Source organism: Leuciscus leuciscus (assembly GCF_965113295.1).
Source record: "Leuciscus leuciscus genome assembly, chromosome: 3".
NCBI classification, from domain to species: Eukaryota; Metazoa; Chordata; class Actinopteri; order Cypriniformes; family Leuciscidae; genus Leuciscus; species Leuciscus leuciscus.
The window spans coordinates 9,039,615-9,066,802 of NC_138727.1; the positions used below are offsets into that span (position 1 = coordinate 9,039,615).

Below are 27,188 nucleotides of genomic sequence, written 5' to 3' on the forward strand. Positions count from 1 at the left end.
GATGAATAATTAAAAGACATGTTTACAATGCCACCCTTGGTAGAAATGCTATAACATTTATTTTTATGTGTATCTTAAAGGTTGAATAAAAACTATAATGTAACCTCAAATGTAGGACATATGTGTAATGGCTTCATGTCTATTCCAGTTTTCATAAGAATGACCTACTGAAGCACCATTAAAAAACAACACAATGTCAGTAAATTCTCTCTTAAACTGACAGCATGAAATTTAGAGGGACTTGATAACATTTCCAAGATGTAATGAAACCACTTTATCACCAAAAGATGTTTCACTGATGTTCCAAATGTTAGAAATAGGGTGAAATTAGTACTTCATCATCTGAATATATATATTCTGTACCAGTTATGCAGGAAAAAAACACCTTATGTCCTAAAGGAAAGAACTTTAGGAAAATAGCAAAGTAAAAAAGTAGTAAAACAAGGTGGATTATGTAACATCACAGTGTATAACATATTAAAGGTGTTATCAATTTGATTATAGAATTTTTTAATTAGCACTGGCAGATCTGCTTGTTAAATGGGAAATCCCAATACAGCAAAAACAACAATGATAAAAAAAAAAAAAAAAAATCACATTAGACCCAATTAATTAGTTTTAATTTCATTCTAAATGCACTGAAGTGCTTGTTAAATGGAGGATGAGGCGAATTAAAAAACGCCAACCTCCGCTCGCACACACATACACTCACAAGGAATGGTAAATAAACAGCTTAAGCCAGCTTTCCGGTGGAATGGGCAACAGACTCCCTTGGTGGCACCCGGCAACCATAATCTGGCGTAAATAATGACATCTCTCTTCACGGCCGCGAGCTTTAGCCAAATTAAGACACACACGCTCACACATACACACACATGCACATAGACAAAGAGCTCCAGCCAGTGTCACTAATTATTTACTTTGGGTTGGACTGCACTGACCCCCTGGCCACACCAGAGCCTGCCAGGACCAGCAGGGAGAGACCAGTCAAGCATCTGCTGAGAGACAGAGAGAGAGAGAAGATTCAGTCTGCCAGACCCACAGGTGTGTGTGATTGGATGAGACAAAAAACACGATACCGTTATCGTCTCTGTGTAAACGACAAAAACATGATTTTGTGAAAATGGTGACGCCATGCATGTGTATAACGTGTTCAGTCTATAGCCATAGTTTTTCTTTACAAAGTGACATCGCCGACTGCTGGCCCTGGCATGCATAATACAGAGTTTTTAGTCGTTTTCACAGATTTTTAGAACATCGTTGTCGTGTAAATGTACTCTGAGACTAATGGGGATATGAAGAATGGGGATATTAACAGTTTGAAGAGAAACTATACCAGTAGCATGAATTAGGGGATATTGACTAACATCACAAGCAAGTCTATGGTAACATGATCATATTTAAGCATGGTTGTTATGTGATAAAGTCTCATTGGCTGGTCTGAATTGTTGGGGTGATGCTCACAGAAAACTGCAGAAGTTGAAAGACTTTTTCTAAACTTAATTATCACTAATTCTGTATGGTAAAGAAGTAAAAAAAATAAAAAAAAAAAAAATAAAAATTCACACCCTACAAATATGCCGCTTTTCCACTGCATGGTATCGGCTCAGCTCAGCTCGGTTTGCTTTTCCACTGCAGTTTAGTACCACTTAAACGTGGGTGGGATTATAGACTGATCGTTATAGTCGCACCGCCTCTACTGCCATGACATCATCGAAAGCGCGACACAAACAAATGCGCGACACAAAGAAACGCACAACACAGGAGCAATGGAGCATATCAATGGAATGGTGTTGATTCTCAGCTTGTGGATGTTTTTCACTGCAAGACGAAGAAGTTTGTTTGTTCGGGTTTGGTGTTGCAAATCCAATGACGCTGGTAATGACGATTCTCTCTGACCAATCAGTGATCTGCAGTGTTTACACGTCACATTTTAGTATCGGTACGGTTTGCTTGGAAGCTCAGCCGAGGTGGTACTATTTAAGTGAGCTGTACCATGCACTGGAAAAGCACCAATAGAATGAAGTCTTGCGATCCCATAATTAAGTTTAAGATCTTTGGGCTTTAATGCAACAATGACTTTATTTATTTTTTAACAATGATATTTTCATGGTTAGTTTATTGGTCATATGCTAATAGTAAAGTTGAAGTCAGTGATTAGTCATTTTCATCATGTTGAACATTCAAAATCTGTTTCGATGACAGGAGTGCAGAAATTTTCACAAGGAAATGATCGAGTTCCCATTAATATGAAGTTCTCTTGAGGGGGAAATTGAAGAAAATAGAAAATTGTTGTTGAAAGTTTTTTTTTTAACCTTTAATTATCACCAATCTTGTATGCTAAAGAATTTCAGTTTGCATCCTGCAAATTATAATAATAATTATTTTCAGAAAAGAAATACAGAGGTAAAGAGGGGGTGATATAAATCTGATATCATGACAGTGTGCTATTCCATAATTCAATTTGAGAACTTTGGGTTTAAAAAATGTATTCTTTATTCTGACAGCATTGGAATGATTTGGTCAAATGCTAATAGTAAAGTGGATGTCAGTGATTAGTCATTTCCATCATGTTGAACATTCTGCATAAAATCAGTTGACAGGAGTGCCGAAATTTTCACAAGGAAATGATCGGAAGTTCCCATTAATATAAAATTATCTTGAAGGGGAAAATGAAGCAAACATCCACTGGTATTGCATTTGTAAACACACACACACACACACACACACACACACACACACACACACACACACACACACACACACACACACACACACACACACACACACACACACACACACACACACACACACACACACACACACACACACACACACACACACACACACACACACACACACACTCTTTGGCTCAAGTCCATGAGATATAATGGGTTTTAAGCTGGCATAACTCATATGCTAAATTAAATAGTGTCCATTGTTTCCAATGTTTCATTTGACAAATCTTATTTCAGTTTCCATTTGCTTTGGTGCGGCCCAGTGGGCATAGTCTTCCTGCAATTAAAAAGGGTTTGTGTGAGTGTTCTCTCATTCTCTTTTAACCCTCATTCTCTCTCGTAAACCTTTAGCTAAAAGAGTCAAAGAACAAGAGAAAGACAGTTGAGCTCTATTTCAATTACACTGTTTACAAGATGTGGAGTCATGATGAACTGTACCTTTGATATACAGCTGTGTGCATCTGCCAAAAATAGCATGTCTGAGTAAATGTCAATAACCATTATAAAACTGTTAAATGCTTAAGAGGAAAAAGATTTTTTCTGTATTCTAGAAAAAGAAAATTTTCAAGTAAATAAATAAGTTGAGTTCACCTACTGCTGTTCAAACCATTAACTATCTACTGTAGGGAATACTGAATACTATTATAATTAAGTCATTGCTGTTAATCAGCTAAGCAAAAATAATTAACCCATAGTCAAACTACATAATAAATGTAGAATATATAAATTACTCATTACGCACTCACACAATTAAAAATAATAATGAAAATATTTTTGCTCACTCTTTTTTTTTACTGACGCAATTTTGATGCTTAAAAAAGGAAAAGCCGAAAAAGGTTTGACTATTTTAATTCTAAATAAAAAAGTACTTACAATTTTATGGTTAATAAACTTTCTGTAAATAGTGGATGTCAAATTTTTAAGTTCACCTATAATGCCTTTTCAGATATTACCTTTCATGTAGTGTTTGTGCATGTAAATGTATGCAAAGTTTCAAAGATCAAAGCGCATGATAAATGGAGTTATTGTCTCCTAAAAGAATGAATTTATTCTGAACTGCCTGAAATGAACCTACGTGGGTTTGTAACAAATTTGCATAAAGCCCGCGGCCGCCTATGGTTTTCATTGGCTACCCACGGACAATGTCTACTTTGACCCTCAAGCACTATAGTTGTAGCAGAGGCTTGGAAGAGTTTGGTTTGTGTTGTCGACATGTCGAGAAGACGCCGTTTTCTGTGGATGAGTACTCAATTAATACAATAAAACCAATCACAGAAGACTGAGCCATCTGACCAATCAGAGCAGAGTAGGCTCACGTAACAGAGTGGTATAGAGAGACCAGATCTCTGATCTCAAAACGTTTCAGACACTGCGAGAAAAGAGTTGATGCTGCAATGTGTATTATGAGAAAATGAAAGCATTTTTTGACGTTGGACGCATTTAGACCTATTGTAGGAGACTTCCAAAACAAAATTAAGAACCTTTAAAATAGCATAATGGAGGCACTTCAAAACACAATAGCCCTTGAAATACAGCATTTGAGACAATGTTGTGTCACAGTTATTGGTCATCTGCTGTAATGGACACATTGATCAGATGTTTGAGCATTAAAAAAAGTCTGAAAAGTTACAAAGCACCAAGTCCAGTTCAAAGGGAGTTATTCTCTATATCAGGGCACACTGTTTCTGAACTCCCTGAAACTCCTTGTCTTGAGTTTCTTCCGGGAATGTACACATTAAATAACCCTAATTTAAATAAATCCCATCCAAGGCATATGCAAAGAAAAAAAAAAAAAAAAGAAGAAGAAAGGGCTGGTAGAGTTGTGTTATGTGTTGAAACTCGCAGTTATGGTAAGGGGGCATGACATTACCAAAATGCATTTGAAGCAGCTGACCAATCACAACACACTGGTCCAGCCGACCAATCAGAGCACATTGAATTTTTTTTGAAGGAGGGGCTTCATTGGGGAAATACTGTATAACCGCTTTTCTACTGTCGGGTTGAACGGATCTAAGAATAAGGAACGGTTCCAGTTGTATTTCCACTTGAGCCGTGTAGTGACATCATTACTCAGGATTGGTCACTTGTCGGTTGCCTGGCTAGCAGTTTCCCTGTGTCTGGCTAAGCACGCTATTTGAGCGACGTAAACACAAATGAATAACTACTGATGTATTTGTATTACATTCCAGAGAGATCCGTTATCAGCCCCACAGTGGAAAATGAAACCATATCCATATCGGCTGGGCCGGATTGGCATGGAATAGAATGGTTGAGCAAAGAGAACGGTTCGGCCCGATGGTGGAAAAACGGTTAATGTGAAAAAAATTATTATTTTTTTTTTAACATTGAAGAATGAAAGTCTATTCTAGTAGACCCCAAAAAACAAAATCAAGATTTTAAAGGTCTCCTTTAAATTGAGCATCTAGAAAATGCAAACAAGAGTATTCAGCAGACAATACACCTAATGATGACTTCTTCCCTGGTTTCACAGACGAGGCTTAAGCCAGAATAAAATGCATGTTTTAACTGTTTTAACTGAAAGCAACTTGCACTGACATAACTTAAAATATGTCAGAGCCATTGTTTTGTCTTAAGATGCACACCAGTAATGTTTTTTTCTAGGTGCACATTTATAAAAGCCACTTAAAGTCCCCCTGTAGTCAATAATTGTATCCCTTAAAACTCATCTTTGATCACCAAAATGACATATTTACATATTTTTCTAAAAATAAAATTAAAAAAGCCTTAAAATAGCCTGAATGTAACTCAACACCCTTTCCTCATTTAGTATACGCGGTTCTACGAATATGCAAATTAGCCCCGCCTCCACTCACTCACACCAGCTCAGAGATCCACTCGTTTACGATCACACGTCGACCTGATTGGTTACAAGGTAGTTTGTGACGTCAGAAACACCCGCGATTTCAAACCGAGTTTTTAAGACTGTTGGTTCACTGCAGTTTTAAGGAGAAAATACTCAGCAATGGTGTTGTTGACTTATGCATTTGTACATGTTTTTCCTTAAAGCATATTAAAAAGACCACATAGACATATAAACAACATTAAAATCTTGATTTTCACCACAGGGGAACTTTAAATGTTCTAACTAAAGGCCTAATCCTGCTTAATCTAAGCCCTGTCTGTGAAACCAGGTCCATGTCATTTTAACGGCTAAAGATTCATTATTTTCTTACCTTTAATTATCACCAATCCTGTATGCTATTGCTAATATGAAGCAGTAGGCTACTATTGGCCTTCAAGGCAAAGCACTCCAGCGGTTCGCAGTATTAGGCGTGACTAATTTCAGGTTGAACTCTGCCCAGGCCGCTAGGGTGAGCAGACACAGTAATAACAGCCATAGCTCATTTAGTGTGCAACCTACCAAGGACATCAAACTAGAACACACACTTACATTTCTTCACGTGTACTCACACATTTTATATGCGTTATCCTTGCGAGTTGTGTTTATCCCCTGAAGGTTTCCAGGTTTCGGGTGGTATTTCCCTAAACACCAAGTGCTAAATGGGAGCTGATGCGTCTTCCTGGGACTGTGAACGAGCTGCGTGAATATTTAACACTAAACAACAGAGAGAGTGAGAGACAGACAGACAAAGACAGAGAGAGACTCATTTAAAATCAGCTGGATAAGATTTGATGTTTTGTGCACAGATTCTGTCAGGAAAGTCAAGAATCAAATGTCACAGATCCAACACACACACACACACACACACACACACACACACACACACACACACACACACACACACACACACACACACACACACACACACACACACACACACACACACACACACACACACACACACACACACACACACACACACACACACACACACACACACACACACACACACACTCTCCAACACAAAGGTAAAACGCCAGTGATTCCATTTCCTCTTACCACACGATTTCTACTACCTGTTAAAATCAAACTGATCCCGAGTTAGGTCACACATACACATACACACACACGCACACGCACACGCACACACTCAAAACCAACACAATAATTGAAATATTTTCAACCTGATTAAACCTAGCACCTTGGGCTATGCCAGTTGCTATGGCTCTGCGCCTTGGTTGCTAGGGGGAGTAAATCATGGTGCATTATTTGATTTTTGTAATAGATATGAAAGCTCGATTCGGCCGATTAAATGTCTCCCCGTCTAGCACCCATAAGACCCGAGGCAGAGCGAGAGAGAGTGAAAAAAATGGAAAAGAAATGGAGATTTGATATGGCTTCAAAATTGCAATAAAATGTTAATGGTTAATGAGATAAATGTATAAAAAATATATTTATGAAAATATATAGCCTATAAAAGTGTTTCTGTAATATAGTCACATACATTTAGTAATAATATTTTTTTTTTTACATATAAGGGAAACTTGTGCTAGTTGTTTCACTTTTTACTCCAGTGAATATTCCTCAGGGTGGATTTACTTTTGAAAGTAATTTTCTGTACAGACACAGCCTTAGCTACAAAAAAAGCTATAGGACATTTCCACTGTTAACCACAAAAAGATGACATGCTTCCAATAGCTGGAACATATATGGGGTAAGTTGTCACAAAGGAATATGACATTAAACATCCAAGTCAGCAATATTTAAACAATAAAACAACTATGAAACAAAATTCGCAAAAATGTAAAAATAACAGAAATATTAAATGTTAATTTTTTAACCGCATGCATTTTGCAGAATACATTTTTTTGGTTGTGCTTGACTGTGTGGATGAATTAGTCTACTGCTCATAAAACAATAGAAATGTTAATTTGTTAACTGCATGCATTTTTGCAGAAGAACATTGTTTTGGTTGTGCTTGACTGAGTGGATGAATTATTCTACTGCTCATTAAACATTCACTTCTAGGCTTGGGAGATATAACCAGTTTAGATGGAAAAGATCTCAAGCTGACCAGCTGAATATGTTACTGTAGTTTTACCCATTAATACGGTACTTCCTTGAAAATAAATTCCAGCACAGCGCTACAACAACCATAATGAAATGACCCTTCACAATAGACAGTGCTTTACAATGAACTCTGTTAGAGAGCGACATATGGCAATTTATCTGTTCAGTTAAACACCTTACTCACCTGTTGAGTAATAAAACACCATCTTCGCCTCACTTTTACAACAATTCATATCCCTCAGTTCTCTCCATCTCTGAAAACCCAAACCAATGTTGATTCTGGTTTTATTACGAGCTCTGTCACATTCTCGTTTTGCCAGCAGACTAACGGGTGATTTATTTTTTAACGGCTGATTTAGCTGCTCCATGTCAAACTTTCTCACTCGTTGTGAAAGCTAACCTATTCGAGTCCCGCACCAAACACTCGTCAAAGTAGGCGGAGCAAATTTTCTCCATTTACAGATATGACGAGACACAAGAGCGAGTGACTTGTGTACGCAAATTCCCGTGTAAATCATCCCATCAGGTCTAAAATATAAACACTTATAACTGGCTTACCATAGTGAATCACGGTAAGACAAAAACATGTTTTGGAAGAAGGATTAATGATGTATTGGATCATTATATACGTTTTGATCAATGACAGTCATTTTAATAAATTTTTATATAATTATTTAAAATTAAATGATCAGTCTATAAAAATAAATGTTATAAAGTTATATGTTTTCAAACATTTTAAACAAATTATAAAACTTACCTAAAAAATGTCAATTTATCCCCCTATACTTGACATCCTTGAGTTAGCTCAAATGTACCAGTGTGTTTTTATTGTGTTTGCCTTTTTACAACTAAATAAAAAAATATATGGAATTTATAATGGACTTTTACAACAACAACAAAAACAACAACAAAGAAATGGAAAAACCTCAAGAAAGTCTCCCTGAGCTGCTTGTACATTATCAGTATATTGGATCAAACTCCTTAACATGCTCCACACACTGAGTTGCATTTTCCTCTCCCCAGTTTTATTAGCTTCATTATCTTTTATTGTCTGAGTGTTGCATTATAACAGCACAACTTTGTCATCTCTTAATAGACTGATATATCTATCTATCAAGGTTTTTAATGGCCAGATATTTTAAAATCTTTCAACAAACAACTTATATATATATACCGTTCAAAGGTTTGGGGTCAGTACGATTGTTCTCGTAAAGAAATTAATATTTTAATTAGGCAAAGATGCATTAAAATAGATAGAAAACTGACAGTGATGACATTTATAATGTCACAAAAGATTTCTATTCCAAATAAATGCTGTTCTTTTGAACTTTGTTCATTAAAGAATCCTGGAAAAACAAATGATTATAGATATTAAGCAACTATTTACAACATTAATAATAATAAGAAATGTTTCTTGAGCAGCAAATCAGCATATTAGAATGATTTCTGAAGGATCATGTGACACTGGAGACTGGAGGAATGATGCTGAAAATACAGCCTTGCCATCACAGGAAAATTTTGAATGTTATTCATTCATTAAGGATGGTCACAATTACAACCAGAACAACACTTTCACAAACCGTAGCGTTTCTCATTTGCACCCTTACAGTGCATCATCCACATTAATCAATTTGCATCGTTTTCTGACAGTATAACCTATAGTAAACGTCCATATTCGGCTTTACTTCATATGCGTCATTGATTCCTGATGATGCATGTCCTATGCTGTCCACACCTATCTGTGTCCTTCCAATCTCATTTGTCTTTCCCTGGCTCTTGTTTAATTTTTCCCCCAGAACGGTCAGATGTGCCTGTTGGGAATGTTCTGCGCTCATAGATTTTGTGGTGTCCAGCAGGACACCAGGAACATTCAGCAGAAGATTTGAGGTATTACAGTGTCACCAGTACAGCTGCTGTAGACGGTGACGACTGTGATTGGCAGAAGTATAATTGCATTTTAAGTGTTGATGTGCATAAAGTGTTTGTGAATACCTGCTTAGAGTGTGTGTGCTGAAATATACGTTTGTGCTGTACTAATTAAAGCCTGACATCCAGCTTTGTTCATCCTCTATGATTCTAATTAGCAATGAGCTGTGCTCTCAAAAGACAGTTCTGAAATACACTACACAAATCACTATAATACTGCTGTTGACATGAGAGGCAGCGAAAAAGAAGCGAGGGAAGAGTGTGGGAGAGAGAAAGAGGGAGAGGATGGTGTGAAAGCGGGCTTTGAGAGATTAGAAATTTACATATCTTAATAGACAACCACATACTCACATTCTTTCATCAGGAAAGTCCCAGTGCAGCACTGGAATTGTGGGTAGTGGACTGGCAAGGCGGTGAAACTGATTGTCTAATAATAACACACACACACACACACACACACACACACACACACACACACACACACACACACACACACACACACACACACACACACACACACACACACACACACACACACACACACACACACACACACACACACACACACACACACACACACACACACCAACAAGGAAAGACCAACTCTGGTCTGATGGAACAATTAGCATTTTTGGAACAGAACAGAAAAGGCATTGTAAAACAGAAAGAAAAAAAAGTTTCAAGAAAAGTGTAAAAATAAGTTTCGTTTAAAAAAAAAATTCATTTATAGTTGAATAAGGCACTTTTAAAAACAACATATACACTGTATATATATATATATATATATATATATAAACCTACATGACTAAGCTATTTCTGGAACGCTTGATTCTGATTGGTCAATCTGAGCAAATATACGCCTTCAAATATATTTGGTATAGTTTCATATCAATTCACAGCCTCACTCTTCTCACATTATAAAATAATAGAGATCAATATTTCATGTCCATTATTTATGTATTTGTTAGCCTTACAATAACCAAGATAGAGTCAGATGGTAATTATAACAAAATCAACAGACATGTTAATTGTAATTTATTTTTTTTAATTTATAAATGTATATTATTTATAAATTAAATAAATGTCCATTATTTGTTAAACAGCTTTGCAATAAGCAAGATAATACAGTCGGTTGATAATTATCACAAAATAAACAACAAGTTCAAATTAATTACATTTTGTGTGATTTTTGGAGCCTGTTTAGCATGCAGCAATATAATATAATATGATTGATGTGATATAATATAATATAATGCAATTATCAGGTTAGGTAGCTGATATATTATATTATATTAGCTACTCTGGTAAGTGACATTTCTGCCTTACCTTATTGTAAGTTTGAGTATAAAGATGTCAAAAAATATAAATGTAATAAATAAATTTACTACAAAAACAAGTATGCATATAACATATGTACAGGGAGGCACATACAGTATGATCTCTCTGGAATGATTAGTTTGTCTTATGTGTGTGTGTGCACGCATATAAGTCTAGCGGTGTCTGACACTTCCCTCTCCTCTGGAGAATATGACCCCTTCCCCAGTCCCACTCAGTAATTGGCTAACTAATGTGTAAAGAGGGAGGAGGGGATGGAACTGAGATGAATGTAATGTAGGACACCATGTTTCAGTAGTGCAACCAGTGGTAACTCTTTATTCAATTTCAATCTGCGCTTGAGCTTGATTTCTGAATGTACACACTTCCTCGTTAACCCTGATTAGCTGATCGATGCGTAAGGAAAGCGATGGGGGTGTTTATCTATAGGTGTGTGTTCTCGTGAGCGTTCTCAGAACGTGAGCTCTAAACTGTCTTGGCAGGTGTTGATTGGAGGTCATTGGTCTTGCTGTAGTCCGGACGCTCAGATCAATAAAACACTCCAATCTCTTTATCTACCACCTAACAGCTATCAGAGAGTGAAAAGGGTGAGACAGACACACACACACACACACACACACACACACACACACACACACACACACACACACACACACACACACACACACACACACACACACACACACACACACACACACACACACACACACACACACACACACACACACACACACACACACACACACACACACACACACACACAGAAAGGGGGGCTGAAAAGAAGTACTCTCTGTGTTTCCTTGCAGTTGGTCACTTTCTGAAACTGGATTACATTGAAACTGTATTTGAATGTGAACTATAAAAAATGTGAATTCATGCTATTCTCCCTGAAATTACAATCACTGGCAGGCTATCAAATGAATCTCCTTTGGTTTAAAGTAACAACATATTGACAAAATGACCTTTTACTAGAATAAAATTAATCAGTGCATGTTATTCCTATACATATATATATATATATATATATGGGATAATGTAGAGCGAGGCGGTTGTTATAGCGAATACAACCCTGACAGTCTGATCAGGACCCCGACGCGAAGCGGAGTATATATATGTATATACACACACACACACACATATACATATATATATATATAGGAATAACATGCACTGATTAATTTTATTCTAGTAAAAGGTCATTTTCTCTCTCTCTCTCTCTCTCTCTCTCTCTCTCTCTCTCTCTCTCTCTCTATATATATATAATATGCACAGATTAATTATATATATATATATATATGTATATATATATATAAAAATAATTAATTGTCTGATGAATAACAAATAAACTTTTGCCCTCCTTCTTACAGTTGCACTCATAAATAAGGCTATGGAAGTTTATGAAAGTAAAATGGGTTGCGAAAGCATGTTCATCTTAAAGGGATAGTTCACCCAAAATGAAAATTTTGTCATTAATAACTCGCCCTCATTTCATTCCAAACACGTAAGACTTTTTGTTCATCTTCAGAACACAAATTAAGATATTTTTGATAAAATCTGAGAGCTTTCTGTCCCTCCATTGACAGTTGCGCAACTACCACTTTCAATCCCCAGAAAGGTAGTAAAGACATCATTCGAGTAATTAATGTGACTCCAGTGGTTTAACCTCAATTTTATGAAGCAACGCGAGTGCTTTGTTTGCGCAAAAAACATAATTTACCATTCTATTTACAAAATATTAAATCTCCAACGCACTACCTTTCTGGGGATTGAAAGTGGTTGTTGCAGAGCTGTCAATAAAGGGACAGAAAGCTCTTAGATTTAATCAAAAAGATCTTAATTTGTTCTCCCGAGGATGAACGAAAGTCTTACGGGTTTGGAACGACATGAAGGTGAGTAATTAATGACAGAATTTTTTTTTTTTTTGGTGAACTAACCCTTTAAAGTTAAGTAATAAAGTTAAGGAATAAAAGCCATGCACTGCATCTCAATTTATAGTATGTACATTTCTGGTGATATACAATATTTCAGTGGGCCAGTATTATGATATAATATGTCAAAATTGCATTGTGATTTCACAGAACCCTTTGTCAAATGCTGTTTGTTTTAGCTCAAAAGCTAAATTCATTACCTTACAAGTTCATGTTGCAAAAGTTCATACATAAAAAAACACTGTACAGCAGACTGAGGTTTCATTCCTTGCCATTTCTCACTCAAGGAGTTGCAAAGGAACCGTCACAAACCCTTTTTTGCGCAAAGTGTAGTAGCCAAAAAAGCATGCATGAATACACAGTTTGAAAATCCATCAGAAATAGTAGGTCATGCAATCCAAGCACTTTTACAGGCATCTTATTTTAAACACATTTGATTTTTGTATGATTTGGGATGCACCAATTCTCATCTTTGACAGTGTGCAAATTGGGATGCAACTAGTCTCTCAAAGATATCCGGCATGTATATTTGGATTCTGGGTAGCTCAAAGGAAATCGGCTTGGCGTAAAATTAAAAAAAGAAATACAGTGTTAATCATGTACGCACACGTGTGCAATGCATGCTCAAATGTATGAATGAGTTGATCCGGATGGTTACACTCATGCATTTCCTCTGTTAAACCATGAATAGCTCAGGTAGAAACCAATGAGCAGTAAATGATTGAGACATTAGAGCTGCCTTTCTTTCACACTCACTTGTTAGTGTCCATTGAAACAGACTGCCAGAGTAGATTACTCTAAACCTGCTCTTAACTCCACTGCAAACAGCAGGTGAAAGAGAAAAGACAACTGCTGGTTAGAATGTGTTATGTTAAAGTCACCGTGAAATCAAAATTGACAGTTCAAATTTTTCAATGGAATATTGGAGTATTTATTATAAAAGATTTTTCCGTGCACATTATTCTTCTTTTTTATATGTGCCCTCAATCTTTAATCAAAAGAACTGCAATTGCAGTGACATCTCTTCTCTGATGATGTATTAACTGGTGTGAGGGCGGGGCAACCTGTCACTCACATGAGATCATCCAATAACAAACCACTACCACCCAATGATCCAATCAATTCTCAATGTACAAAATCAAGCCCTGTCCTCAGGGTTTCTGCAGACTTTTTAAAGTCAAATTTAAGGCTTTTTAAGACCCGAAGAAATCCAAATTAATACCATGCATTAGTCTCGATATTCAAAGTTTTGTTTATAATAATTAGATAATATTTTATTATAGATATTAGATAATGTTTTTGTACTGGTGCCATGTTTAGGCCTGTTGTTGACAACTGACTCACGAAGATATTCATATTTTTCATATTCTATGCAGTGGTCAGTTCACAGCACTGACAGAAATGAACATTTTTATAAAGGGTCAATATTTGCCACCTTAAATTGATTTCTAGGGGCATTTTCACCTATATATGGACATTTGTAGATGTATGCATCACCTTTTATGTCAAATTGTAACATTCAACTTCTATTAGAATAATAACACAATACCACTGTTACCAGTCAAATTAAATCATTATATCAAAATCCATCTTTGCAGTGCAGAGGAGACACAGAAGCGGCATCAGAACTGGCATTAATATATTTACACTGCATTTACTATTCCATAAATAAAGCTATTTTTTTATTCAATATTTAAATATGAACTGATTTCTAATATTAACATTTTAATTAAAGGGTACTTTAAATGTCAAACTAAACGCTAACTAAAAAGGGAGTCATTCATTCAACCGATTCGTTCAAATGGCTGATTCATTTAGGAAAAGCAAGTGATTGTTTATTGAATCATTAAATTGATTCGTTCAAAACTCGGATTTCAGTCAAAAACTCGTCGCTGTCTGTTGCACTGAGACTCTGCTATGGTTTCATTTAGAAATTCTCGTTGGTGAAATAAAGGGAAAACAAACAATATTGACAATATGTACTCAACAATGTTAACTTATTGTTAATTTAACTGTTATATAAAATAAATATCACATTTACTATTGTGCACGGGAAAACGGCACTCTTGCTTATGTGATATTGTATGATAACAACATAATATGATATAAATATAAGACAAAATCTCATTTGAGGACGTACCTACTGCAGTGAAAGCACGAGAGACCAATGCGATGTCAGGTCGCAGTGCCTCGTACAGTTAAAACAATGATTACAGTATCATAATAGACAATACACATCGCACACGCATTTGCACAAAAAGAATTAACTTACAATTCAACGGACATTTATCAACTTGCTTCTTCTCTCCACATGTTTCGCGTGCAGGAGACAGATGTAATGCTGCCGCGAATGTGACCCGAAATGTCACGTGAACAAGCAAATCCACAAAGAAAGAATAAATAAAAAAGTACGCTAATTAGATAGTTTAATTTGGAAAATTAAACAGATGTCTACGTCAAATTGCCATAGAAATTTAAGACCTTTCATAAGTAAAAATATGACTTTTTATGGCCTTAAATTTGAAAAATCAAATTTATGACTTTTTAAGGATCTGCGGAAACCCTGTGGTCCTACATTGTTAAAGAAGCCGTTTCACTCGGATTTACGTCACAACAGGGAAGAAAAGACTATAGCGACTTCTTTTTCATGCTGACTTTAATTTATCAAACACTAATTGCTTAAAAACTCTAATACTTCTAAAAATTAAAACAGGCTGAATTTATATATGCCAGACATGGGTTTTCTATATACAGTTCCTAAAAGGATAGTTTACCAGAAATGAAAATTCTGTCCTTATGTCAAAACACAACAGAAGGTATTTTGAAAAATGTCTCTGCATTTTTTTTTTTTTTTTGGGTCACAACACGATTTGAAGCAACACGAGGTTTTGAGTAGATAATGAAAGAATGAGTATTTTGGGGTGAACTTTCCCTTTAAGGTAGCAGTGTTTAAGTAAACTTCAAAAAATAATCTATGTAATGTGCTGTCTTGGTAAGTGTGACCAAAGTGGACCTTCAACAAAACCCTTCACTGGGGCACATACTGTACATTCAAAGCTAAATGTTCCTCATTAAAAATGTTAATTAAGTCAAAGATTATTTAATGTCTAATCTGCCCGTCTCTAAAACCTTTGAGCAAATATATATATACACATTAGTAATTTATATTCGGATTGCTTGTGATCATCTTAGTATTAGCTGGATGCGGGATGGTAACAAAATCTGACACATTTGACTAAAATTCTAAATATGTTGCCAAAGTTAAATATTATCATCTCCCACAGCATTATAAACAATGAATATGAAGCATTGCAGACATTTCAGCTTTGTTCACGTAATGGTTTGACACTCTTGATTTTTCCTAAAAACAACTATTTGATAAGTCCCACAAGGTGTTTTTGGTACTTCGAGTGATCGCCATGAGTGAGAGACAGATGTATTGTTGGAGTGAAGCACAGGCACTTAAGTTGTTTGATGCGCTGTAAGTGTGTAAGTGAAGCACCGAGGGCTAAAGCTGTTTTTTGATGTGTATAAATTGCACTTCTTTGATGTTGCTGCTGGTTTTTGAATCCCGTTTGATAAGCTTGTCAGCCGCCTCATCTGCAGTAATTACTGTCAGTTCTCGACTTCTCGTATCCCAGTAGATGAATAGACTACGCAGGCTCTACCACGGAGATGTCGCATGTGAAAAGAACGTCATTACATTTATCAATTAATCAATTAATCCTCCGTTTCATTTATGAAACACATTTTGTAATTCCCTCAGAATCAAAGTAGGTACTTGGCTTTCGAAAAAGCTTTAATTTGCCTGCTGAATGTGAAATCCAAATGCAAACTGCTGGGGAAAAACAGCCTAGACCAGCTAAATTAGCATTGGTCAGAAATGAAGAACAAAGGTTCAGATAAGGATTGTTGCAGCCTTAATTTGCTGAATTCAGGTCGGATCATTATAGTCATCCATTTCCTGTATTGTGGGATAAATTGGAATTGGAATTTTTTGCCATATGACTTAAACAATGCCTAAGTGCATTCAAAACAGTTATTGTCTCTGATGGGCCTGACTCTAATAAATTAAACATATCCCTAATACACATGTTAGCTCAATTATATACACAGTTGCAATAATGCTAAATGCTACATTCATTTACATAAAAGACCACATGTCTCTTTCAGAACAAATTGAGTACACTAATGGTGTTTAAAATGCAAATGTCTCAAATTTACTGCCATTTGAGGTATTGGAATTATCATTTGGTATCTTGATGCATAACGTATACCCGAGTTGTCAGTGATGACTTGATGGCATTAACACATGCATCTTTGTCAATCATTGCTTTCAACAGTGAAAAGAGTCAACTGAACTATGAAATTATACAAAATCATTAGCGTAATTTAATGATCTTAGCACATCAACACAAACTTAATTTTTTATGTTTTTCAACATAACCGTTCAAAAGTTTGAGGTCGGTAATATTCTGCTAATGTTTTTTAAATAAACCTCTTATGCTCTTCAAGGCTGCATTTATTTGATCAAAAATACAGTAAAAACCATGAGATTGTTAAATATGATTAATTTAAAACAGTTTTCTATTGTAATATATTTTGAAATGTAATTTATTCCTTTTCAGCAGCCATTACTTTAAAAAACAATTAAAAAAAACCAATGTGAAATTTTGAGTGTTACTTTTGATTTATTTAATACATCCTTGCTGAATAAAAGTATTAATTTCTTAAAAAAAAACAAAAAAACAAAAAAAAAACTTGAAATAGCAGTGTAATTATATATTAGTGTAATTACAATTATATTAGTCTGTGGGTTATGACAACTATTATTATATTATATGTGACCCTGGATCACAAAACCAGTCATAAGTCGCACTGGTATATTTACAATAGCCAACAATACATTGTATGGGACAAAATTATCGATTTTTCTTATATGCCAAAAATCATTAGGATATTAAGTAAAGATCACTTTCCATGAAGATATTTTGTAAATTTCCAACCATAAATATATAAAACATTTATTTTTGTGAGTGAATGCAGCACAATCGCCAACATAAGTGTAGAACTTTAAAGGTGATTTTCTCAATGTTTAGATTTTTTTTTGCACCTTCAGATTCCAGATTTTCAAATAGTTGTATCCCGGCCAAATATTCTCCTATCCTAACAAACCATACATCAAAGGAAAGCTTATTTATTCAGCTTTCATATAATGTATAAATATCAATTTAAAAATATGTGACTGGTTTTGTGGTCCAGGGCTGTGTGAATACACTACTCTTGCTGCAGTTTGAAGTCTACTATCAATCAAACAACATCTTTATATATCATTTAATAAATAAATAATTGTCATTTTGCTTTTTAAATCTGAAATGACAATGCATGTGATTAAATGTGTGTGTGTGTGTGTGTGTCTTTGTGTAGCTCATATGTCTTCTACTGATAGACAGTGACAGCTATTGATTTCAGAGCACAGAATGTGAACTCATTGAGATCTCAATCATAAAACATTTAAGATCAGATATGACAATACTGCAGATATTACAACGGCTTCTAGCTTAAAGCATGGACTGATGTCGTAACATACATTGAAATCCACACGCTTTTATTAATCTAAAGAACCTCTGTGGTAGAGTTTTCAAACTGGATCCTGGGACCCCCCGGGGTGGTGGTTGGGGTCTGTGAAAAAGTCTAGAGAAAAACTGTAAAAAAATAAAAATTTATTAAAAAAAATAAAAAAATAATGTGATTAAAATAAAAAGTTAGTTATTAATATATTAAATAGATTAATTTTGATTAAATACAATATTACTTTTTTTTAAACAAATAAATTAAACATGTAACAGTACGTTATAGTACATTACATACTATAGTGAGTAGAAAAAAATATATATACTGTAACTTAATATAAAGTTAATATTTATAATATAATTTTTTCAGTGTATAAATTGGTTATTTATGGCATCCCTCACATGAGGATGATCATATTTGGGGCTCCGTGGCATCTAAAAGATTGAGTATCCCTGCTCTATGGCATTAAATAATATTTATTAATGTATAAACATAAATATATCAACTTTTACTTTACTCTATAATCTACTGACATTAACTTACTATTGCTCTTTAAAAAAAAATCATATTTGTCTAAAGTATGTATTAATTTATGCATAAGCACTCACTCATAAACACAACTGGGACTCTTCAGATCAAATGAGCTCTAGTGAACCATCATACATGCCCCTGCCAATCAATCATCATGAGTGACAGCTGTGAGCTCTCTCTGTTCCCGCGTTATCCACCATCCCCGGGTTTAGAGTCTAGTGTCAGACTGAATATGAGTCACTGTAATGGAAAGAGAACAGAAAGATATAGTGAATCTAACAGCATCTCCCTCCTATCTCCCTTTCAATCTGACTTTACATTCCGCTGACCTTGACAAGGCTCTCTCTCTGTAAAGTGGAATGAGATTGCTCGGGCCCCTGGTATCCAGGCCAATCAGCAGGGGGCTAAACATCCCTGCGCCCTCGGAAAAATTCCTGTTTAGCTTCCGATTACAGCGATTCTTGCGTTTTATTCGTGAAGACTCTGTGCTCTGGCAAGCCGAAACGGCGGGCAGGATAACTACCCATTATCCTGCAGTCCCGCTCCACCGGCTCGGCCAATAAAACCCCAATCTCCCCCTAAACAGTGGATGTGTTAGCGTGAATGTGCGTCGCTCCCGCTATAGGCTTTGCATTGCAGTCCTCAGTTTGTCTGCGAATGTCTTTGGGTATAATAACGTAATTGATGTGAGAGAATTGTGTGTGTAATCTAAATGATTGTGGATGGGTGATATAATAGCAATATGATAGCCGCCTTTCCCAGACTGCTGAGCCAAATAATACTGTCACAGTGTCATGTTAGCCCTGGGTAAAATGGGACTCATAAGAGACAGCAATTTCCTTCCACTCTCCTCCAATGTCACTATAAAATCAATTAACCATCACGACTGACCTTTCTCTCTCTATAAGCTTTTAGATCATCACTCGCGCAATGTACAACTGACATTTATATAAAAAAGAGAGGGCGAGTAAATAAAGAGATAAAAAAGGGATGGTAAGACACACAGTGGGGAATTCAGTGAACAGTTGCATGCTGTATTTCAGCGCCGAAACCATTCTTATTCACTAACCACCCAATCCAGTTTAACCAGGCGCTAAATGTGCAAATATACGCCCTCCTTTTTATGCAAATTGGGGTCATTATAGATTAACGTTATGGTTTTACAGCCTGCTTTCCATGGAACGGAAGCGCTCAGAACTGAATTGCGCTGTGCAAATTACAATTTTGAGGCTATATTTGCATCATTTCCCTGATTTGTATAATTCTTTTAGCAACTCTGTTGCAATTACTCTCCGCAATTAATTGATCCCCACTTCTGTGATTTATGATTCTTAAACATGAATAACTTCATTAGTTTCTCATTCTGAAGCTAAAATATTATTCTATAAGCGATAATACCAGGACATTGTCAATACACGAGATCTAAATGCCCAAATTTTTGTAAAAATAAAGAGCAACATAAACATCAAACCTGTTTCAAAAGATTCAGGAAACCCTCAATTTCGAAAATAACGATTACATAAAGGTGCTATATCATTATGTAGAATTCAGAAACCCTTGTTATTAGCGACATCGGAGGCAGTTTAAGTTTGGGGAGGTCAATTGTTTTTATTAACAATTTTTGTAATGCTAATTTAAAACTCTCTTCGCATTCTGATAGCAATCAACAAAAGAAGCAGTCTAAATATATAAACATGTACATATCTTCTGTGGAAGTCTCACGCCTGTCTTAACTGTAATTACGAGATGGCAACCCGTGACGTTCTACTTGGAGCGGTTCACGTCCTCAGACTCAGATTTTTGAGTTTCAGTCAACACTATCAACGTCGAAACGAATCTGCAGCAGTCAGGTGGTACAAGAAAGAGCTCTGTAATTTGTTTAGTCATTACTATTGTAATGTTATGTGGTTTGAGACATGAGGTAATGAAACGCCTTCTCTCGTCTCGTGACGCTTCATGTGTTTTGGAGGCATGGCTTTGGAAACGCTCTGAAGGGAGGGTGGGATCTTATGCTTTCAAAGATTGCTAGCCTCCAAAATTGCCTACCCTACCTTTAAGTGAACTACAGCCAGCAACTTATTGCTCGTGCTCGCACAACATGCAAGAGACTGAACGTGTTTCAGTGCCATGATATACTCAGAGCGAAGTTGTTTTTCATTTTTCCCATACAATTCAAAAGAAAAACATCCAGATGCCATCCAAGCTTCTGAGAATGACGGTTAGATGAATATGTAAATATGTGCTGAGCGCTTTCCTATTATAATAAAGTAGGCCTAAAAACAACAAAAAATGACAGCGGTGAGAAAGCAGCAGAAAGCATAGTGATGTGGATATGTTTGCACAAGGCCTGCGATTCATGTTGACAGATGAGGTAAATAAAATAAAATAATGATACTTTGATTATAAAATATATTTGAGACTAGACTACATAGCCTAATCTGGCTATGTGATACTATAGTTTGACTTTTAATCCCTTTTCTTTGCATAACACATTGACATTACAGTACAGAATAGCTCTTTCGGCATTATCCTGAACGTACTGAAGCATTCGTTTCATAGTACAAAAGAGAGGCTCTCGGGAAAGGCGCATAATTGTTACCTAATCCTTTTGATTTTCCAGGCAAAATTCATACATGAAAATTCTTACATATAGCCCATTTAAGGCAGGATGGTACAGAAGGCCTAATTTCATAACAAATGAAGTGATTTGGCATGAGGAAAAATTAAACAAACATTCATTGGACAGATGAGGCCCTTCAGAAAAGAAACCCCTTCAGATATACAGTAATCCCATGCTGAACTGAGTGCTTCCTGTGTATGTAGTTGCTGAATGGGTTTGCGCTGTTTTCTTTGTCACACATAATTATTGAGGATAATGCGAAAGAAATTAATGCTCTCTAGTGATAACTTCCCATCTGTCGCATCACAGTATGTTAGGAAAAGGTGTGAGGTGAGAGAGCATGTTGTGAACTCACTGCCAACATAATTATATGTTGACTTTATAAGCAAATTATGGCAGAATTTGAATTGATATAAATTTGCATTTGAAAATTTAGATTTTAGCGACGACTAAATTAATGGAAATCTATGAGGCAACTACAAGGTTGCTACTCAAGTTTTATAAAGCTGTACCATTTAAGACATTAGAAGGAATTTATTGATAAGGACCTTTATAAACATTATACTGAAACTGCCCAACAACAAATAAAATTCCAATATCAATTGCAATCTGATATACTGATATATTCATGTGGATTCACACACTCCTGAACATTAAATCACAGAGACAGACACCATCTGAAAGACATATGTTTGAGTCCACGCATACACAGCAGTTTCACATGTTGGACGTGGGACACAGAGATTTGTATGGTCACAAAGAAAACAGGTGAGAGTCTCCAAAAGTGATAATTCCCATGTACCTCCTGACCTGGGAGAAAGATCACCCTGCTGTGTGTGTTTGGTGTGGAATATGAGAAATTCATCTCAAAATAATGACAATTCACTCTACTTGGACGAAATCTCATCTGCCAAACTGACATATATCTTTTCAGTAATGTAATTTATTGAAGATCTCATTTTCAAAATGTCTTTCTGCTTGTGTGTAATACTCCAATATAACATCTCTCTTAATCATGAATTTTGGACATGTGCCATGGAATACAAGCTTTTTTTGGTCATTTTTTGGACATGTATTTTTATTGTACCTAAATATGGTAGCCATTCACAGTATATACAAAAGCACCATGGTATTAGCATCTCTGTACCATAGCACTGCCAGTGGTGTTTATCCATTTATATATCAACTTATCTGTCCATTCATCCATCCATTCTGTTCAATTGATGAGCCTTTGAACATTTTCAATATAATCAAAACTAAGATATTGAAAATCTTAGAAATGCACTTCATTCTTGAAGTGCTGCATGTATTCCTCAAAATTAAAGAACTTGGCTTCAGTAAATTGAGTGTTCGGTTTGAAATTGAGTTTAACCAAAGGTTATTATGGGAGAAGAAAAGACAAAATGAATAGGTCTGGACATGTTCTACAGGTTAAAATGCATGACATCATTTTTCCATTAACATCTTCATATTGGTACAACATCTTTGAATGAGGCGCACTCATCCCAAATTTTACAACATAATTGTCTCTTTACAAAGCTACAAAGAGAATAAATGAGTTCTTTTATCATAAAAATGTGGTTTGTAGCAACAGGTCACATTATAAAGATATTAGGAAGGAAGAAAAAAAAAAAGTGTCACGGACAAGAGATAAGAACTTTTTGACCTGTTGAACAGCATAAAGAAAATACATATCACCTTCTTTTTATAGGTTAAGACAACTAACTATAGAACTATAAACAGACACAGATCAAAGGTGATCAAAACTAATTTTACTATAACCGCACAGTGAAAGATTGTGTGTGTGTGTGCGTGTATATATATATATATATATATATACAGTGCTATGCATAAGTTTAGACACCCATGCTAAAGTAGCACATAGCACATACCTAGAGATTGGCATGGTTTTATTTCAGTTAGCCTAATAGCTGGTTTGATTTGCATTGAGAGATGATCTTATGGAAAGTACTCCATGCCAATCTCTAGGTATGGTGAAGGCTATGTGATGATGTGGGGCTATTTTAATTCCAAAGGCCAAGGGAACTTCATCAGGATGCATAGTATCCTGGATCCATGAAGTAACTGGCCTTTAAAAATAAAAATCTGCCTGCCTCTATGGGAATTTAACATAGGGGTGTCCAGACTTATGTACCCTGTATTTTAAGGAAGAACATTTATTTATTTACGATACATTATTCATTCACAAAGAAAATTGGTGTCCTTAAAGGTTGGATTTTTCCAAATTTTTTTAATTAAGGCATTAAGTTCAATTTCCAAAAGATGATTTTTTATTCCTCTTTTTAGTCAACTTTAGCATGGGCGTCTAAACTTATGCATAGCACTGTATATATATATATCATACAATGAAATACTACATACATGATATACTGTATGTAGACTATTGGTGCACAAACAGATACACTTTATTATTATTTTTTTCAGAGTTAATCCTGAATAATATACTGTACACAGTCACTCTGTTAATAATTCAATGCACACTCACCCAATCAGACTTTCCCACGCTCTACACTGGGGGAAGATGGGGGTTTCTGTGACCAATTGATCTTCGGCCCTGTCCAACAAATCTAGCACTGATCACCTGAAAACAGGAAACAGGTGTTATCAAGGGTTATGTCTCCGCTCCTGTTCACACCGTCACACACACACACACACACACACACACACACACACACACACACACACACACACACACACACACAGCCAGGCATCATGCCGACATTTACGACAGTCCCTGTAGTTTGAGGTAAACACATGGTGACGAAAGTAAACACATGCTCTCTCCATTAGTCACATGGACGACAACAAAACAACATTAACCAGTCAGAGCAGGACAGCATGGAAAACCACCATTGCCATTGCCGTCAGAATCACAAATTAAACAGAGCACTATACTGAGGATTTCAACACTAAATGCATTTATTTTTAAGTTTGATGTTGACTCAGTCGCACACACTTAAAAATAAAGTTTCCCAAAAAAAGGGGGTTTCACAGAAATACCATAGAAGAACCAGTTTTGGTCCCCCAAACAACCTTTCAGTGAACAGTTCTTTGATCCAAAGAACTCTTTTCCAACATAAAAAAGCTTTTGTACATTTGAAAGGTTCCATGGATGTCAAAGGCTCTTTATGGAACCATATAACCTTTTATTTTTCATAAATGCCCTGACTCATCCACACATTTTGATACTCCAGCACATAAATAGGGTCATCACTCCTAAAACTCTGCATGACAATTTTTTTAAATAAATGCTATTAATATCTTTTTTTAAATACTTCAAACAAACACTTTGTGCTGTTTGCACTTACAAAACCTGAATTTGTATTCTACTGAAAATAATATTTTAAGTGCATCAAAAACATCACGTTTTAGATAGAAGTGTCCATCAAATGCATGTGAATTACAGAATAATATAAATAATCATGCTTGAATATCTATAAGTTAATAAAAAAGCATTTTTCATATACAGCAGAATTTCTGATCTCAAATCTGCTACAAGTTGGACTGTGGATCTACAAATATAGATCCATTTTATGCCATGCATGCTGTTATCTTTATGGGACCCGGTCATAGAACACATAAAATAACAGATGCTGCCTTAAAAGAATACATTCAGAGATACCAGTGGATAAAGTAACACCAGTAGGCTAATGTCATCTAGTAAGCATTCAGCCCAAGAGGAGAGAGCATGGCAAACCAATTACGCTGCCCCTGAAGAAAATGTGACAGACAATGCATTGAGGCATGACATAATCAATTATTGTTAGCATAGAAATAGCAGATATAAAAAAGATCATGAGGAAAGATATTTGTCATGCATGACACATTTGCAGTGATTCTTTAGTCACGGTATGCAACTTACATAAGCAGTTCATGACAGCAGTGAGCGGGAATGTCCATATTACAATTTGACAGATTAAACAATCTGAAATGAAATTGGTCATTTTCAAGAGATAAATTACGTTGATTATGCATTGTTGAAATATCAGTGATAACATTAATATGGACCACAATAACCGTATTACAACTGAAAATCCCATATTGAAAAGCTGATCTTGTAGTTTCAGCAATTTTGTTAAATATAATTCAGATTACAGATGCCCGGTTCTATAGTGATCTATTTAACTACTTTTGATGTTATTGGAGTGCTATAAAGTATTTTCAATTCCAACACATTTCTGTTTTTGGTTGCATTGTGAGTATTTGTAGCACATATGTTGTCAAACTGATGAAGATGATTTCTTAGTTTGCTGGTGTTTTTTCAACTAGCTTGTCTTTTCTTCAGTTGTGTGTGTATATATAGTATTAATATATAGTATACTATGTATAAAGTATATATAGTGTTTATATAGAGTGTGTGTGTGTGTGTGTGTGTGTATATATATATATATATAGAGAGAGAGAGAGACAGAGAGAGAGAGAGAGAGAGAGAGAGAGAGAGAGAGAGAGAGAGATAGAGAGATATTAATAATGACATTTGTATTGTGTTCTGCACAGTTCATTTCCCAGAAAATCCTTGAAGTCTCTATTCACATTCAACAAGTTATTATCAGTCAGGTCTGATTGATGTTTCTATTGATCAATCAGAAGCTTAACTCTCTGAATGAGGTCCAGTGGGTTTGGGGTGTGTGAGGTCTGGGGGGTGTAGGGGGTGTTCAGGCTTGGCTGGTAAAACACAGTAGCAGGTGAGCTGGGACGATGTGGCAAGGTGGCCCCTGGGCTGAGTGATATCCCAGAGTGCACTGTAAATCTCTGCCTGCCGTTTTACTGCAGCACCGGGGCGGCTCGCCGCTAAATCACCGGCTATGAAGCGATGACGGGAAGAATGACTGTTTTCATAACCTCGCTCGGCTGTCAGTGATATGAACACACACACCACATACACATTCCCCCTCTCTTTTCCTGGTGTAAACACACTTTTCCTTTCACGACTTTCATAAAAACAACAGTTGAAGACAAGTAGAAAAGAGTAAAAGCTTCAGAGAAAAGCTGCTTAATATCGCAAAATTTCTTTTTTTACTCCACAAATGTCTGATACATCCTTTCTGTGATTAATATGTGATGTTAATGACATGATACCATAGTAATATGATTGTTTTTTTGGATATATACCATGGTCATACTTTGGTTTTTATGACATATTCCATGCTAACACATCATGGTATTTTCTGAAGTACTTTGGAATGCTACACGAAATAGCACATGAATATGGTAATCTTTCAGCAACATGCTAGAACTATCAAAGTACAATGGTATTACCATCTGCATCTGATACCCTGTACCATGGTAATCCTAAAGTACTTTTTTTGTAAGGCTATCTCTGTTCTCACACTTTAAATCTGTCAGGTGGTGCAGGAGGAGGTCTGCAGGAGAGACCGAAGATATATTTTGTACACCACCGAAGGGTACATGATACCACTGTCTTTTTGTGGGAACAGGAAAAAGTAGTACCTACCTAAATTTCCTTAGAGACCCGTATTGTGCCGTCTCTGCAAACAGCTGGTGGCTGAAAATGATTCAACAGACCTGCAGATGAATTAATCAGACTTAGTAACTCTGACCAAAAGTCAGCATGAAACGGA

At 35.9% G+C, this 27,188-nt stretch overlaps 1 long non-coding RNA gene across 2 annotated transcripts; it reads right to left on the minus strand.

The window, feature by feature from the left end:
- On the minus strand, window positions 1-27,188 carry LOC309494377. 2 transcript variants are annotated; one of them, XR_014204304.1, is made up of 5 exons: window positions 27,062-27,188; window positions 24,092-24,187; window positions 9,949-10,024; window positions 6,171-6,315; window positions 1-995 (listed from the first exon to the last, which is right to left on the minus strand). It is a non-coding gene; the product is annotated as an uncharacterized lncRNA (long non-coding RNA). The 2 variants fall into 2 exon arrangements; XR_014204303.1 differs by lacking the exon at window positions 9,949-10,024.